A 16,657-nucleotide genomic window follows, 5' to 3' on the forward strand; every position below is an offset into this window, starting at 1 on the left:
AGGAGGATTTTAATAATCAAGTGGATAGGATGACCTGTTATGTGGATACCAATCAGCCTCTTTCCCCGGCCGTCCCTGTCATCGCCCAATGGGCTCATGAATGATGTGGCCATGGTGGCAGGGATAGAGATTATGCATGGGCTCAGCTGGCTTAAAGACAGAGGGAGCCATAAGGCAGGAAATGTGGGTGGCCTCTGGAAGCTGAGAATGACTCCTGGCCAGTAGCCAGCAAGGAAACAGAGACCTAACCTCTATGACCACTTGGAAATGAATTCTGCCAACAACCTGAATGAGCCTGGAAATGGATTCTCCCCAGAATTTCCATAAAGGAGTACAGCTCTGCTGACACCTTGATTTGTGTCTTATAACAACTGGACCAGAGAAACAAGTTAAGCCCATCTAAACTTCTGATTTACCTAAGCTTGAGAAAATAGATATGTGTTGCTTTAAGCTACTAAGTTTGTGGCAATTTTTTTACACAGCCACAGAAAACCAACACAGATGTGAAATCCGAAGGCACCAAATACGCATTGGTCGAGTGAAGGATGGAGGAGTGTGGGGGAGACAGAGTTGTTAGAGCAGACAGGGTAACATGTGCAGTCCTGGACAGGAGGAAGGATGGAAGGGTGAGGACTGAAAGAAAACCCGTGAAACTGGATTATAGTGAGAGACAGAGACAGCAGCACAACATGAGGTTGGAGAGAGAAGCAGAAGCCAGGTCAGTGGTGATTCTCAAAGTTTCGGCCTCAAAACCCTTTTGTATTCTTAAAAATTATTGAGAATCCCCACCACTCCCACCAAAGTTTTTGTTTCTGTGAGTCATATCTTTAGGTATTTACTCTATTAGAATTGAAAACTGGGAACTGTTTAAAGATATTTACTTACAAATTCATTTTATAACAATAATAAACCCATTACACATTAACCTTTTTATGTAAACTAGCTATATTTTCTAAAACAAAACAAAAATAGTGCACATCTCTTTAATGTCTGGCTGAATAGAAGGAAGTTGGCTTCTCATCTCTCCTTCTGCAATCAGTGTGCTGTTGTTTTGGTTGAATTATATGAAGAAAATTCAGTTCACAAAGATAGATAGTTGCAAAAGGGAGAGGTATTGTAATAGCTATCTCAGATAATTGTGGATATTCTTTGATATTACACCAAAATTCAATGAGTGGCAGGCTCTAAAAACTTAACTGCAACGTGAAACCTGAAACCATATCAACGAAATTTTTATACCCATTAAAAATATATATTGATCTATCTTGTGCTTTGAATGGGTCTTTTTACCCTTGCATGATTTTCCAATACACTGCCTTGGTCGTTTGAAAGATATTTGTTCAGTGATTTATGTAAAACTTCCAGGTGTTGACATATTATACTGTACAATATCAAAAATCACATTCATTGACATCACCACCAATCTCATCAGAAAAGTCTTATGTATTGAGAATCTTTCATGCTCATAGTTGCAGATGTAAGTTTTCCAAAATTCTAATTTTCACTTGAAAGCAGGAATTTTATCATTGGCAAAAATATTGTCTTTTCCTTGAAGTGACAGGCTCACTTATTTCATTTTTGAGAAACTGTCTGCAAAATATCCAAACCTGAATAACTATAGTTTTCTGCCAGTAGCTCTTTCATGTAAAAATGGTGTTTCATGGAAAAAGTGGCTAGTTCAGCTCACAACTCAAACAATTACACAGGTGCTTTTCCTCAAGGCAACCATCGTACTTCAGTCTATGACAGAAATGCATTATGCATAGTTTCTATTTTATAACATTGAATATTAAGAAGACATGTACTCAGGGTCAATATTTAATACAAGTAATAATATTTACTGATTTATCAGGGACACTATTACATAAAAATGGCTTTGTTTTGTAACTGTGAGTGTGTGGTGGTAAAGAATACAATTACTAACTACTACAATTTGGTGCCACTGCCTTGATTTACACCAAGGCACCAGCAGTTTTACCCTCTGTTGCTTTTGCACCATCAGCAAAAATGTCAACAAGTTAAAAAGGCTAATAATGTCTTAGTATTACTGTGACTATAGATTTGACCTTGTCAACCCCGTGAAAGGGTCTTGGGGATGCCCGGGGGTCCACAGACAACCCTTTGAAAATTGCTGTTCACAAAAGAGAACATTGTCTATGATGGATTTTAAGCCAGGCAGGGACATGATCAGAATTGATTATCGTAGAAGGTCACCAAAGTCAACCGAAGCACCAAAGATTGCATAGTAATAGAATATACCACAAGTCGTACAATGGAATCAGATTCTCAGACCCTTGATTTCAATTTAATGTGTGTTTACCAAAAACCTCCTGTTATTTGTGTTTGGAAAAACAAAGATATAAAAAAGAAATTGAAAATTTAGTAAGGATTTAAGACATACAAAAATAACCATAATGCAAGGCGAAGAAAGGTAAATTCTCCCAAGAAAGGTGCAGAGTAATTTGAGTGTTATGAAGAGGGAGAGAGAGAGATCCTATCCAGCTCGGATTATCAGGACAGGCATCATCAAGTAGTTGTCCTTTGAGATGAACCTTGAAAAATGGATAGAGTGGAAACAGGTGTAAAAAGGGGTGTGTGGGTATTCTAAGCTAAGAAAACATTGTAAGTGAAGGAGGTGGGACTGCATGGCCATGTACAGGAAACAGCAGGAGCCTGAGGTCTGTAGAGGGGAGGCAGGGGACAGAAGACTTGAAGGGAAATGAGGTCAGATTGTGGAGGCTCTTGAACTCTGTGCTAAGGCACCGACATTTAATTTGGCTGGCAAAGAGAGCCATCACATTTTGTTGTTGTGTTTTGTTTTATAAGCAGCAAGTGATGTGATTTTTGTACCATGCAAGGTATCGCAGGACTTAGCTGACATGCTTCATTACCAGGCAAGGATACAGTGAAAGAGCTGCAGATATGGAGTGATTTTGTACTATCAGGGATGTCAAGGCAAGGGTGACGATCTCTACCAGTGACATCTGTTAACTAAGGCAGGGAGCAACAGGTATTTCACAACTGGCTTCTTTGTTACGTGAATGATTCCTGCAAATGCCTGCTACCATGTATTCTTTGAAAATAACATTTTGGATGGATTCCGATTTTTCTGGCTTTCCTGGGAGGTAGTTATACTAAAAGCAAAGTCTTTGACGACCTAGATTGGAATCCCAGCTCTGCCACTCTGTGGCTCTTAGATCTCTGACAAGCTCTTTAAAATGTTTGAGTCTCAATTGCCTCATCTGTGAAATGAGTATAATAATAATACTGACTATACATGATGATTGTGAAAATTAAATGAAATAATGCAGGAAAACATGCTTAGAATAGTGCCTGGCTCATAGTAAGCACTCAATAAATGCCAGCCATTATCATCATCCCTGGTTGAAAGGTCTGGGTGTTACAGGATTGAAAAAACCTTTTGAAGTAAGTGCATTTTATTCATTGGTGAAATATTAATTACGCACTTATGATGTGAATGATTACGTGCAGATGGCTAAATCAAAGTGATAAGGTATTGTTGTTTCATAGACCTTTTTCTTTAAAATGATGAAGAATGTTGCCATGTAGCCGAGCTGCCTCTTCCCCTCCTCAGTTAGCCCATACTTCTGAGTATTGCAATACGATTACATTGATACATACATTTTCTTGCCATCAGAGAAGAGATGCTGCAAGTCTCCATAAAAGGCATATTTTAATTTTCTATCATAGCTAAATATCAAGTCCTGCAGAGGAGGACAGGAGTGCAACAGACCTGGGTTACAAATTCTGGCTATCTTACTTCCTAGTTGATTAATTCTGGGCAGGCTATGTAACCTAGCTGAGCCTCAGTTTCTTATCTGTAAAATAGAAATAATAGTACATACCTAGTAAAGCTATTTTGAAGACTAAATAGGATAAACTGGATCCTAGCTCTAGATAGGGCAGAAAACTACTAAATATGCAGGCCCATCCTGTCTCCCACTGTATTAGTGAATACTAAGAAATCAAGAAGCAAGGCAGTTTCCTGAGGATCATGAAATATCTAATTCAAACCCATTTTGCTTTCCATTCTGCATAGTTAGAGACAGGTACATTTTGGCCTGATTTAGCTGGCAAATGGTTATAGTTCTCTACTTCTCCTCTGCAGATACAGAGACTTGCAGGCTTTGCTAGAAACTGCTCCATGTTTGACCTCACAAGAAAGGCAATGTTCTCAATGTACCGGAGTGGATGTGAAAACAACATCTGACTCAAATTCTATGGCCCAGAGTTCTTTTAGAGGGATTCTTTTATTGAAGGTCACATATTTTGGAGTTACAAATCTGCTACTTTGATTTATAAGGAAGGATCTAATTAGAGCTTAATGTGTAAGTCTTCAATTGATAAAGCCAATGATCTAATATTATTTGTAATATCCTAGAATTGCCCTTTGCTTTGCGAATTAATTATGGACATTTTGTCTTGAGGCATTGTGCAAGGCAGGAAGTACAATATTGGAGAAACTGGAAAAGTAATGGAGACAGAGACACGCAATTTCACTTTTGCAGTCCTATTTGGTCCCTGGTCATTCGTCAAGCCTATCACCCACATTCTTTTCCACACAAAGTAAAGAATCAAGTGAGGCAATCTTCTCATCCTATTTTTGTTCATTTTAATAAGAACCATAGATTCTCAGACTCTTAGACTAATGCATGGTTCTTCATCTGTAAAACAAACATTTCAACATCTTGAAATTAAGTGTAAAAAAAGTAAGATTTTTTTTAAAGCGTTGGTTTTGTCTGATTCAATATTACTGTCTAGAGTCTATCTAAAATCACATTATAGCTTTTCATGAGTCAGTTGGACATATGCCCAGTGGCATAGGGTGCAGCCTGTACTTTGTGGACTTTTAAAGCAAAAGGAGAGCCAAGCCTTTTGGGAATTTCCTTGGCTGTCTTTGTGTGTAGCTTTCAAACTATAACAATTAATCAATCATTGCTTTATTGATAGGGAAAACTGCATATCACTAATAAAGTCACCTTTGGGCACAAGAGTACATAATCCACATCTGTGTGTGCTTTCTCTACTTAATGTGAATGGCAAAACCTGCCAGATTCTACCTATAGGCAGATTCAGCAAAAAAATTAACTTTTGCAACCGGGTCAGTGAATGTAAAATGTGGACTTTTAAAACTGAGTGAAATCTTAAATTTACAGAAGCAGCCTCTTCATTTTGCAGATAAAAAAAATGAGGCTCAAAGATGGGGCTGACTTGCCCAAGGACAGAGAACAAGCTAGAATGAAGTAGAGCTAAGACTAGAACTCAGGCATCCTCCCAGCTCAGCACTCATTCTTGTCTGTATGCTCCATGAATGGGCCAAGCCAAAAAAAGGCAAAAGAGTTTTATATCCAGTAATATTCCACAGACATATTATTATTCCACAGAAATAAAAAGTAGTAACATTGTCATGGCACATTTGCCAAGAAACAAACTGAAAATTGTCACTAAGGAACTTGATAATAGAGTAAAAATGTCTCTGACAGTTTTCTTATAAGAGCTGACCTTATTACTCTCAGGTTCAGGTGAATTTTCTGAGTCATATAGCACGCTATACTACATTTTTCTAATTGGTCACCAGCCTTGAGTTCTTAGTCTCATTTTCTTGATTACCAGGTAAAGAAAAAGTAAACCTTCAAAGAGAGTCAAGATTACCTGGACGAATGATTTGCAACTTGCTGGTGACTCCATTCCTAGTGAGAAATATGATAACACCACATTGCTGGCTATTTTCCCAGGATGAAGTTTCTTGGAATTTGGGCACATCAAAAATTACACATTGATTCATATACTGTCAGTTTAATTAAATGTCATATTTTGTAGTTGATGATACAGTAGCCTCTAGACTAACGAAACATCTTGAAGTAGTATGGAAAACCATTGCACACAGACTCTGAGTGTACCATAATATTTACATGCCTGCCTGCAAACGGAATGTTCAATAATATTGAAGTGACTTGCCAAAGCAATACGGGTGTGATCTAATTTAAACCTGAAATTTTGCACAAAAGGTTATATTTTCATTTGCACATACAACAACGTTAGAAGAAGAACCAAATGTTAGACATGCAAATCACAAAGTTAATTTTTGTTTGAGAGGGAAATTACCATTGGATTTATACACAAGGTCTGAGTTACAGTACATACACAGCAGAATGCTGGTATTCATTCCCAATAAAATTAAAATAAGTAACCTTTTCCTTTTCATTGGCACATAGAGAATGTATAAGATGAAGGTGGAGGAAAAAGAAGAATTTTTCAATAAATGATACTGGAACAAATGGATAGTCAGGGGAAAAATTAAGTTTAATCCTATCCGATGCCTTAAAGCAAAATAAATTCCACATAATTTAAAGGTTTAAACATTAAAAAAAAAAAAGAAAAACCAACCCTAAAAATACTTGAGGAACTATAGGTGAGTATTTTTATAATCTTGTATTGAAGAATGCTTTTCCAAAGATGACATAAAAGGCAGATGCTATAAAAGATTGATACATGTGAATACATAATAATAAAAAATATTTACATATAGTAAGAACACCATAGTCAAGATAAACGTCAAACTGAGGACAAAAATCACCATCACATATAATAAAGGGTTATTAGATATAATATAAAAAGAGCTCTAACAAACAAATAACAAATGAATATCCCATTAGAAAGCGGGGAAACAACAAAAATAGCAATTTAGAAAAGAAGATATATAAATGTCCGGTTCATACATGAAAAGATAATCTCACTAGTAATTAAAGACTTGAAGAAAAGTGAGTAATTTTTTGGGGGCCTATCAGAAACTTTCATCTGTTTTTTATTTTGAAACACTTGTGTTTGGAAAGGGAATATATTATTTGGGTTTTATTGTCGTAGATATCATCATTGTCATTTTATTTTCCGTAAAGAGCCAGTTACCAGATTCACCGAAGTCCATTTTTGGGTGTTTGAAAAATTAAAGGCTGTGATTATTTTGTCCAGGCAACTTCTCTACCTCCTGAGTCCTGTGATAGTGTGTAGAGCTGAGTAGGAGTTGTTTTCAAAGTCTGGGCGTTCAGTAGGCTTGTGCTCTGCACGACCATGGAGTTATGTGCTCACGGGGAATGGAGAGCTGGCATGGAGTTTTGAAATTTCTCCCACTGGTAACTGGACAGACTGACATTGATAGTTCTACAATAATTCTTGATCCTTAAACACAGTTGGGATGTGATCAGTCTCCTCACAAATTGGCAAACCCTGTGATATGACATATAACCCACGCCAAATCCTAATGACCTTAGTCTACTTTTTTTCTTTCAATTTTTTTTATTGTTAGATTTTCCAAACATACAGAAAGGTTGAAGGATAGCACCATGAATACTCGTACATCTACCACTTCAATTCAACAGTTGAAATCACATATTTTAAACACATTGGAGGTCTGTTTCTAAATATCTTTCTAGATCTAAACACATATAAATATGTGTATACAAGAATGAGATCACACTTCACATGCTTTTCTACAATATTTTTTAAATTTTCACTTAAAGTATATTATAACTATCTTCTCAAATGCCACTAAATATTCTTCCACAATGTTTAATGGCCCTTAAGAATCTGTTATATGGGTTTATTATAATTTTCATAAACCAATTCCCTATGGCTTGACATTAGTGTTGTTTCTCATTTTTCATTATAATGAAAAAAAATGAGATTCATGTGTTTTTTTGCCTTTGGGTGAAAATCTCTTGGGGTAAATTCTTAAATTTGGCATTGAAGTGTCAAAGAACATGTGCATTTTACGTTTTGCTAATCTACTATTGGGGCAAGATTAATGGCAGACAGGTCTACAAGTCTACTTTTGAGATTTGATGACATCATTTAAATTCTACCATCAAGGAATTAGCAGTTCCTTGTAAATAAAATTTACAAATACCTGAAGGATGCTTATTTTGATACCAAATAATTTTTAGCTACTTTAAAATGTATCACATATCCCCCTGATTTCTTAAAAAGACTATGCTTAATAGTTTAATCAATATTACTTTTTTAGTGAAGATTCAAGCCATGGTGAGTTTTTCTGAACTATTTGCTCCCACACTAAATGGCCCCAGGTTCTCCTACCTTCCTTGCTTTGTCATATCCTAGTGTGTGTGATACAACATCCCTCTCTTTTTTCTTCCCTCTGCCCCCTCCTCAATCAATAATCTAATATAGTATTGCAAGCAGAACTGAGGAAAAAGCAATAATCAAATTTATTAATCCATAATTTATACCCAATTATAAGTCAAGAGACTCTGACCTGAGGCCACTTTCACTCCAGAGTTGGACATCACTTCTCAGAATCCATTGACATTGACTTCCTTGTTGACATCTGTGTATAGTTGGTTGAGATTGGTAAGAATTTGACCTGAAGATAATCAAGGTGTTTCCACCACAATGAAGTAAGTTTTTATCAATGTAAAATAATTTCAGTTAAGGCCAAATCTACGTAAAGTTTGTATTTGTCTTGACTCAACTTTGTCCCCAAGTGTAGCCTTTCCAACAAAAACAGGAAACTGTTAGAGGCAGAAATGTCTGCTCCTGAACAGAAGGCTTCATTAAACGATTCCTCCTCAGTAAGTGCTTCCCATTACTCATTAAATAGCAGGGCCTGCACTTTTATTCTGTAAAGTGGTGGTTTTGTCACTGAAATTAGCTTATAAACATAGTGTGCAGAGCACATTTTGTGGGAGAAAAAAAGATGTAAGGAATTATCTGAACTAGCGGCATAGCAGTTACTTAAATTCACTCACACTCAAGCGTGAGCTGGGTCTACATAATCAAAGTGAAGTGGAGAATTAAAGCAATTTGAGATAATTCAGACCAGAAAAAGCTACCCCAAAACCTTTCACCAAATTGCATCAATTATCTAATTGAAGCAAACCTTGGGGAATTGGAGCTTGAATTATTCTGATAATTGATTTAATTTTCATTTAGTTCCGTGTATGAAAATACATCCACCTACACTCTACCTTGAAGCTTTCTATTTAGCAACAAGCTAATGCAACCTTCATCACTGCATCTGACATAATTTGTCACTTGTCATTTCCTCACATTGGCATATCCTGATCATAAGATTTCATCAGCATGGTCATAGTACAGCTCTGGGGGAGAGTTTCAACTTTCTACAACTTGACTTTTCAACTGGATGTTGTTTCTTGGAGATGAGGAATACAAAATTCCTACACTTCTGATAGAGTCTTGTTTATCAAGTTTTTTCTATTTTAGTTTTTTACAAAATTATTTCTTACTGTTTTTGTATATCTGACATTTTGCCAGAGAAGCTAGAAAACTTTAGCTGGAGAGAAGAGGACCAGGGGAGATTTTCACTGCTCATTTCTGCTAATTCAGCAAGAAAGTATTTACATATTGTGTTTATACAGAACTCAAAAGATTCCACACAGTTCCAAATACACAGCTTTCCACATTAACTAAACCCTCTGAACTGGCAGTAGGGGTCCAATAGTTAGTCCCTCAGCTCTTGAAAGCAAAACATCCTCCATCTGCTACCTTGCCCAGTCAGTAGTACCTTTAAGCAGTTCAGAAGCACCAACCATTTGCCTCCTCAGACATTGCCACTGGGTACCTAAAGACTATTCAACCCAAACCAGTATCACAAACAGAAACATATAAGTACAGACAATTGTAGGAGTTACTTTACTCAACAAATACTTAATGAGACTGAGCTGGGCCCTGGAGATACAAGATAAACCCAGACCCTGTCCTCCAAAAGTCTTTAGCATAGTCAAGGAGAAAGACAAGTAAATCGGCAAATTTCAATCCAAGCTGAGAGCGTTCCAAGAGGGTAACTGATTGCAAGGTGTTAAAGGAACTCACAGAGGGGTCCTTGACCCAGGCGTGCCATGGGGTCAGGGAAGGTATTCCAGGTCATGGAGTTGGGCTTTAGTTTTAGGGCAATAGGACGCCATTCATGGGTTATAAAAAGAGAAATGAAATTATGCTATCACTCTGGTTGTGTGAAAGAAGTTGGTGGAGAGTGGGAAGGATGGCAAAAGCAGGTGCTGAAAGACCAATTACCAGGGCCTTACAGTGGTTCAGGTAAGAGAGAATGCAGTGGAAGATGGTGATAAGCGAAGAGTTGAGAAAGATATTCAGAACGAGAATCAATAGGATTGGGTGATCAACTAGATGAGTGTCGGGGAGAGGTGAAGGAGGAGAGGGAGGTGCCCAGTAAGATTCCTTCGCTTCTGGCTGAGGCAACTGGGTGGATGGTGGCACCATTCACTGAGCTAGGAAACACGGGAAGAGGAGATTTTAGGTTTTTTAAAACACTGTTCAATGAAACATTGCTTACTAACAGCAAAACCTTTAATATGACCCTGAGCTAACACAAAGTTTTAGATGTCAATTAAGACTCAGAAGAATCAGAGATTTTATCCTTTATCGAACTTAACTAATACTTTAAAGGATATAGATTATTTAGATTATTCAGATTTTATCATTTATTATTATTTATTATTTATTATTCAGATTTTATTTCCTCAGATTTTCTTAAATCAGGGTTTACTTCTAATTATATTTACAGCTATTGTTAAAGTACATAAGAGAGTATTATTGATGCCATCTTTTCATCATCACTTTTAAATAGATTTTCAGTAAAATGGGTGTTTAAACTAATTACTATAAATACTGCTTGTTAGTTGCAAAGTAATGGAATATTCCCAAGACTACATTTAAGATTTTTTTCCTTAGAACCTTTTGCTCTCTTGCTTTGCTACTAACATTTGCACATTTAGCTCGTCATGACTGAACTCTTAAAAATTAGCTAGAACTCCCAATGCCTATGGCAACATCCAGGCTGCAATGTCATTAGTATCTTCAGACTTGAAGATGGTCACATTGGCCAATGTTTGATGAAAGGTACGACGTGAATGTGGCTTCCTGAGAGCCGTTGATGGATGTGGGCAATCAGAGTGCACCTGCAGGCTGCTAGTCAGGATACCCTGACCATACTTTGGCAGTCTTATTTGGTGAGAGAACATTTATGGGGTCAAGTGGGGAGCATTGGATGTGCCAGAACAAAGCAGGGTAATAAAATCCACAACAACCAGCTGGAATCCTGAAATCTGAAGGTTTGTTTTCCACTCGAGAAAGCAAGAGAGGAAGAAAAGTGAGAAAGAAGGGTTCTTTCATACAAAGGACAGGTACCATCCAATACAAGCTAGGCCTAGAGCTACAAGGATGAACAAGGCACAGTTCCTGGCCTCTAGGAACTCATAGTTCAGTGTGGGTAACAAGCGCATTAATGGATAATCACCCAAAAGTGTAATTACGGCTCTAACAGATGAGTGAACAGAGTGCTGTGAGTTGGGGCCAAAAACTACAAGAACATAACTTCTTCACAAAGAGTTTGTACTTTGTCCAGTAGGGAGTCCTTGATGCTCTGTGAACAGGGAAGTGACATGGTCAAAGAAGTATAAAAAAAGAATCTGGTGACTTTGTGCAGTAAGGACAAGGATATGGGGGAAATTATAGGAAAGAAAATACTTAGGAGACTGATTAATTCTGGCATGTTACAACAAGGACTTTAATTAAAATAGTGATGGTAAGAACTGAAATAAAAGAACATATAGAGGTGTCCATTATTTCAATGGAAGAATTGGAATCAACAGGGCTTGGTGGTTGAATGGTTAGGAAGGACACAGCAAAGAACAGTTTTGTGTCTCCATAACTGACAGTGTGGTGGAGCCATTGATAGAAATGGAAAGTTTATGAGAGGAGCACATTTTGAAGGAGAGAGGCTATGTTGTGTTTTCAACATGTGTATTTTGGGTGGGAATTGAGCATCTAAGTGAAAATGTCCAGCACATAGCCTCACACATAGGCTTTTAAGCACAGAAAGGAGGGCAGATGTAAGAAGGAAGAATTATAAGCGTTCCAGAACTAGGGAACAGTTGAGGTTGTAGGAATGCATACGTACTTTGAGAAAGTGAGTAGAACAAGAGAAAAACGGAGAGCCACAGGATAGAACTTTGGGAAACATTGATATTTATGGGGTAAGAGTAAGAAAAAAAGACAGGAATGTAGAGGAATTCTAGATATGCTGTCCCAAAAGGTGCAAAGGAGAGACTTTAGTGTTAATCTTATAGTGAATTCACAAAGGAGGACTGAATGGGAAGAAAAGGCTATGGCTTCAAAGTTTTCAATATCACTGGATATTTTTGGAAAAAAATTGTTGAGTATTGGAGGAAGCAAAAAGGCATAGATTCAAGAGAGAATAGAAGGTGAAAAGCAGAGACAGCAGAGGCAGAGACCACTTCCTTTCACCAAAGGAGACTTTTCACCAACCTTCCATCAGGCCTCGTGGAACTACCACTCCATAATGGAGCAGTTGCCAACCACTCAATCTAGGGGTTTGGCCTTGAACTGAAGGAAATGTAATACTCCATTAGGGGAGCAGCATCAATATCCTTGAGATATAAGGGAAGGCCTTGGCGGATGGGCAAAGATAGAGAAAGGATGAATAGAAAACTCATACTGTACTGTTCCTCTCTTCTTTGGAACACAAGCAGACAAGTGCATGAGAGAGCTATGTGGGCAGAACATATGAGGCATGAGTTGCATGGAGATTAGAAATAGCCATTGAGAAGTGTGTGGACAAGAATCAACAAGAGATAGAATAAGAGGGAAGAGGAAAGGGACTCACATTCACAGCATCCCTATTGTGTGCCAGGCACCATACTAGCAACTTGTCAGATAAATAACAGCAATGAGTTTTTGAAAGGAGCAGTTGGTCCAAATTAGAATGTGTTCATGCTTTCTTACAGCCATGATCTGCCTCCAGGAAACAGGAGGATAGACAGAGGCAATGAGGCTTATTTAGGGACAGAGCAATGCACCACAGAGTAGTAAGGAAGAACTAAAGTGGTAATTCATGTAATCCAGACTACTTAGAGTTAATTGTAGGAAGGAGAAGGTTAATGGACATTATGAACTTTAAAAAAAAAAGGACAAAGTAAGTAGAAGGTAAAAGGCCAGTCTAGTGTGGTTGGGAAATGATAGTTGGAGGCGAGAATGGAATTTGTTCTTAATGGAGGGAAACTAACTAGAAAATCTCAGAGGAGGAGCATTTCTTCAAGAAGCTGGGATTTGGAGAGTCGCCAGTGTGGTGGCTGGCTAATGTGGCATGGAGTTTGGGCTCAGTGGTGCTGAGGATGGGATGCCAACGCGTTTGCTAAAGTCATCAAGTATATACCTAAAGAAGACAGGGAAGAGGAGAAAAACCTGAACCAATCACCAAAATAATTGAGGAAGGTAACTCTCAGAGCACTTGGGGGTAAAAGTTTAGCTAGTATTTATAATTAAAAAAACAACAAATTTTCCATCCTAAAAAATGAGAAGAGGAGAAAACTAAGCCCAAATAAAGCAGTAAAAAAGGAGAAAATAAAGATTAGAGTGTAAATAAATGAAAATAGAGAATTGAAAAACAGTAGAGAAAAAACAAATCAAAGGTTGATTGTTTGAAAAGATTAAGAAAATTAACAAACCTTTAGCTAGACTGACAAAAAAACAGAGAAGACTCAAATTATTAAAATTAAGAATGGAAGATGGGATATTACCACCTATCTTACAGAAATAAGAAGAGTTATAAGCAAATACTATGAAAAAATGTATGCCAATAAATCAGAGAACCTAGATGAAATGGAAAAATTTCTAGGAAGACAAAAATTATCAAAACTGACTCAAGAAGAAATAGAAAATCTGAAGACAGCTTTAATAGGTAAAGAGATTGAATTAGTGATAAAAATAAAGGGAGCCCAGGTCCAAATGACTTCACTAATGAATTCTAACAAAAGTTTAAAGAAAAGTTAACAACGAGTCTTCACAAACTCTTTCCAAAAATAGAAGTGGAAGGAACACTTGCCAGCTCATTCGATGACGTCATTGCTACCCTGACACCAAAACAAGATGAAGACATCACAAGAAAAGAAACTACAGGCCAATATCTCTTGTCTATATAGATGCAAAACTCCTCACAAAATATTAATAAACTGAATTCAGCAGCATATAAAAAGGATTTTATAACATGACTAAATGGGATTTATCCAAGGAATGCAAAGTTGCTTCCACATACAAAAATCAATCAGTGTGGTACACCATATGAAGGGATTAAAGGGCAAAATTCACATGATCATCTCAATGTATGTAGAAAAAGCATTCGACAAACTCCAATACTCTTTCAGATAAAATAACAAACTACAAATAGAAGAGAACTTCTTCAACCTGACAAAAGGCATCTATGAAAAACTCACAACTAGTGTCATACCTAAACATGAAAGCCATAAAGCTTTCCCCCTGAGAATAGGATCAAGACGAGGATGTTCACTCTTGCCATTCCAATTCAGCATTACACTGGAGGCTCTAACCAGGGCATTTAAGCAAAAAACTGAAATAAAAGATATGCAGATTGGAAAGGAAGTAGGAAGACAATCTCTATTTATAGATAACATAGTCTTGTATACAGAAAATCCTAAAGATTCCACTAAAAAAACTATTAGAACTAAAAAAGAAGTTCAGCAAGTTTCTAAGGCACACAATTGATATATAAAAATCAGTTGTATTTCTATACAGTATCAATAAACAATTTGAAAATGAAATTAAGAAAACAACTCCATTTACAATAGTACCAAAAAATAAAATATTTTATATCAAATTTAACAAAGGAAGTGCTAGATGTCCACTGGAAACTAGAAAACATTGTTGAGAGAAATTAAAGAAGACCTAAGTAAATGGAAAAATGTGATGCAGTCGTGGATTGGAAGACTGAATATTGTGAAGAAGGCAATACTTCCCGAACTGATTTACAGATTCAACACAATCCCTATCAAAAACCTAGCTGCTTTTTCTTTTCTGCAGCTGATCCTAGAATTCATATGAAAATTCAAGGGGGCCAGAACAGATAAAATCATCTTGAAAAAGAAGAAAGTTGGAAGACTCTCACTTGCCGATTTAAAAACTTACTACAAACCTACAGTAAACAAAACAGTATGGTACTCGCATAAGGATAGACATATAGATCGATGGAATCAAATTGAAGTTTTAGAAATAAACCCTCGAACTTACAGTCAGTTTATTTTTGATATAGGTGCCAAGACAAGTCAAAGGGAAAAGAACAGTCTTTACAACAAGTGGGACAATTAGATGTCCACATGCACAAAAATGAAGCTGGACCCCTACACACCACCAAATACAAAAATCAACTCAAAATGGAGCAAAGACCTAAATGTACAAGGTAAAATTATAATACTCCTAGAGGAAAACATAGGAGCAAATGTTCAAGATCTTGACTTAGCAATTTTTTCTTATATATGACAACCAAAGCATAAAAAAAAAAAAAAGAAACGATAGGTAAATTGATTATCAAAATTAAAAACTTTTGTGCTTCAAAGAACATCATCAAGAAAGTGAAAAGACAAACCATAGAATGTCAAAAATACATGCAAATAATATATCTGATAAGAGACTTGTATTCAGAATATATAAAGAACTTAAAACTTAACAATAAAATTATAAATAACTCAATTAAAAATTGGTAAAGAATTTGGATAGACATTTCTCCAAAGAAGATATACAAATGCCCAATAAGTACATGAAAAGATGCCCAACATCATGAGTTGTTAAGGAAATGCCATGCAAAACCACAAGAAGATACCAATTCACTTCCACTGGAATGGCTATAATCAAAAAGACAGACAATAACAAGTGTTGCCAAGGATGTGGAGAAATTGGAATCCTCATTCTTGCTGGTGGGAATGCAAAATCTTGCAGCTGCTGTGGAAAAAAGTTTGGCAGCTCCTCAACAAGTTAAATGTAGAATTACTATAATGACCAGGCAATTCCATTCCCAGATATATACCCAAAGGAGCTGAAAACAAGTATTTAAACAAATGCTTGCTCATGAATGTTCATAGCAGCATTATTCACAATAGCCAAAAAGGTGGAAACGACCCAAACGTCCAACAACTGATGAAAGTATAAAAAAATGTGGTATATGCCTATAATGGAATAGTATTTAGCTATAAAAAGAAATGAAGTACTGATTTATGATGTAATGTGGATGAGTCTTAAAAACCAGAATGCTAATGAAAGCAGCCAGCCACAAAAGATGACATATTTGATGATTTCATTTATATGAAAGGTCCAAAATAGAGAAATCTATAGAGACAGAAAGTAGATTCGTGGTTGCCAAGGTTTTGAGGTGACGATGGAGACCAGCTGCTTAATGGGTACAAGATTTCCTTTTGGGGTGATGAAAATATTCTAAAATTAGATTGTTGTGACGGTTACGCAGCTTTGTGAATATATAAAAACTACTGAATTGTATGCTTTAAATGAGTGAATTTTATGGTATATGAATTATATCTCAATAAAAAAGCAAATAACATAAATAAGCCTGAATTCAAAAGGGAATCAGAGGTGATCCTATACCTCCCCTCCCACTGTGAACACACACACACAGACACACACACTCCTATGATTTAAAAAAAGAAATAGTAAAAAATAGCAGAATACTTGTGTTAGATAAATGGTCTGAAGAGAGGTCATTGGGTCTGAGGAAAGCCAGGTTTCAGTTAGGACAAGCCAGGGAAGGGAATAGGAGAGTAAA

This window comes from Equus caballus, chromosome X (genome assembly GCF_041296265.1).
Source record: "Equus caballus isolate H_3958 breed thoroughbred chromosome X, TB-T2T, whole genome shotgun sequence".
NCBI lineage: Eukaryota > Metazoa > Chordata > Mammalia > Perissodactyla > Equidae > Equus > Equus caballus.